A 2,500-nucleotide genomic window follows, 5' to 3' on the forward strand; every position below is an offset into this window, starting at 1 on the left:
AATAAGAAGAAAAAGAAAGAAAACGAAGAAAAAGAAAAAAGAAAGAAAGAAAGAGGAAGAAAATGGGAATAAAAGTATAAAGGGGGAAGAATAAACAAGAGAAGAAAGAAATAAAGCACGACACCGATGATATTAATGTCAAGGATGGCGAGAGAAGGTAAGAAAGGAAGAGGCGAACCAGGACGGGGAGGGAGAGAGAGAGAGAGAGAGAGAGAGAGAGAGAGAGAGAGAGAGAGAGAGAGAGAGAGAGAGAGAGAGAGAGAGAGAGAGAGAGAGAGAGATGAGAAAATGAAAAGAAGGAGGTATTAGAGAGAGAGAAAAAAAGAATGTGACAAGGAAAGGCAGGACGGAGGGGTGGTGGAAGGGAGGGAGAAAGGGAGAGTGAGGGAGTAAAGTGAAAAAGAGGGTGAAGTGAGGGAGGGAGGAAGGAAGGGAGACAGAGAGGAGGAGAATGAGGAAAAGAAGATAATAAGACAAAAAATATGGAAAGAAATCTGGAAAGAAGTGAAATAAAAAAAAAGCAGAAAAAATAAAGTGAGTAAGTATTTTGAAACTGAGAGGGAGAGTGGAAGATGGTTGAAGGGAGGAAGAAAATACTGATGGAGAGGACGGCAGAAAGGGAGGAAGAAGAGCTGGAGGAGGGGGAAGGAAAGAGGGAAAAAGAGTAGAATGTAAAATGGAACTGAGGGCGAGAAAAGAGGGAGGGAAGGAGAAAGGAAGGAGGAGGGAGAGAAGGGAGAAAATTTGCTGAAGGAGAGAAGGAAGAATGATAAAAAGGACGCGGCAAAGAAAAACGAAAAAGAGGTATAGAAGGAAATGTGAAAAGGAAAAGGAGAAGGAAGGGAGGGAGGGAAGGAAAAGAGAACAAATGAGAAAGAGAAAGAAGGAAAAAGGATATGGAAGAAGGAAAGAAAAATGAGAAAAAAGGAGGAGAAATAAGAAGTACAATGAAAATGAGAGCAAATTGGGAGGGATGGGATGGAGGGAGAGAGAGAAATAATGGAGGGATGGATGGAAGGATACAAGGAAAACGGAATGAAGGAGAGAAAAATGAAAGAGTAATAAGAAGTAAAATGAAAATGAGAGCGAATAGGGAGGGAAGGAGAGAGGAGGAAGAGGGAAGGAAGGAGGCCAAGGACCCTGGTGGTTGGTGGTGTGAGTGGCCGCTGAGAGAGAGAGAAACTCCTCCTCCCTCCTCCTCCTCCTCCTCACAGCCTGGGTTATTGGCCTCTACTTTCACTTGGTCTCCTCCACTCTCTCTCTCTCTCTCTCTCTCTCTCTCTCTCTCTCTCTCTCTCTCTCTCTCTCGTACAGGGTTATTTTTCATCATATTCAGTTTCGTCTCTCTGTCTGTCTGTCTGTCTGTCTGTCTGTCTCTCCAAAATTGGATAAAGTCGTCTTGTGGTAGCAAGAATAAATGATTAGAAAATTGCGTCATCGTAGTGAAGTGATTATTAACAGAGCCGGACCGCCTATTGAGGTCTGTGTATCCATGTCACTATGCAATCTCTCTCTCTCTCTCTCTCTTATTCTTCTCGTCATCCTCATCTTTATTCTTGTCTGTCACTCTTCCACTTTCTTCTGCTCCACCCTTCCACTTTCTCTTTTACTTTTTCTTCTATCAGGTTTCTTCAGTCTTGTCCACTTAATCATGCAAATGCCACTTTTTATTATTACACCTAAGTATGAGAATGGCATTATTATTATTATTATTATTATTATTATTTTTATCATTACAATTATTATCCCCAGGCGACTATTCTATGCAGCTGATTAGACCGTACTGAGAGAGAGAGAGAGAGAGAGAGAGAGAGAGAGAGTTAATTTCCACCCAAGCTGTTTATACGGGGATGACCTCATTTAATTCTTGCTACAGACAGGCAATTTTTTTTTCTAGCTTAGGCCCCTTCCATTGTTTGCTCTCCCCCCCCCCTCTCTCTGTCTGTCTGTCTCTCTCTCTGTCTCTCTCGCTCTCTCTCATACGTACGCAGTGCTTTTCCAGGTAAGGAATTTCCGTCACTTTTACCAGCCTTTTGTCTCTGTCTAGTATCTAATTTACCTATCTGTCTTCCACCTACGTATCTCTCTCCCCCCCCCTCTCTCTCTCTCTTAAGTATCGTCGTATCTAGTTTCTCCTTATTTTTTCTCCTCCTCCTTTTCCTCCTCCTTATCGTGATATCAGCCTCTTCCCGTATCTCTCTTTTACTTCTTTCAGTAATATTCAATTTGTCTTCCTTTCCTTAATACTGATGGGCCTGGAATGTCACCATGAACCCCTCGAGTATTTTCATAATTTAACCCTCTCACGATTAGCACAAGTCTAGCATTTTCTTCCAACTGACACCAGATGATTTTATTTAGATGAGAGTGAGTCATAGGAGCAAGAATGGGAGAGGAGGTGATCGAGTGGATGTAGCAGTGCTGGAGTGGCTATGAGGTCGCGGGTTCGATGCCCTCCTTGCCGGGGATTGTGCGAGGATCTGAATTTCGTAAACAGGAC

The sequence above is a fragment of the Coenobita brevimanus genome, chromosome 94 (genome assembly GCF_032717465.1).
Source record: "Coenobita brevimanus isolate Jiangsu-jjx chromosome 94, ASM3271746v2, whole genome shotgun sequence".
NCBI classification, from domain to species: Eukaryota; Metazoa; Arthropoda; class Malacostraca; order Decapoda; family Coenobitidae; genus Coenobita; species Coenobita brevimanus.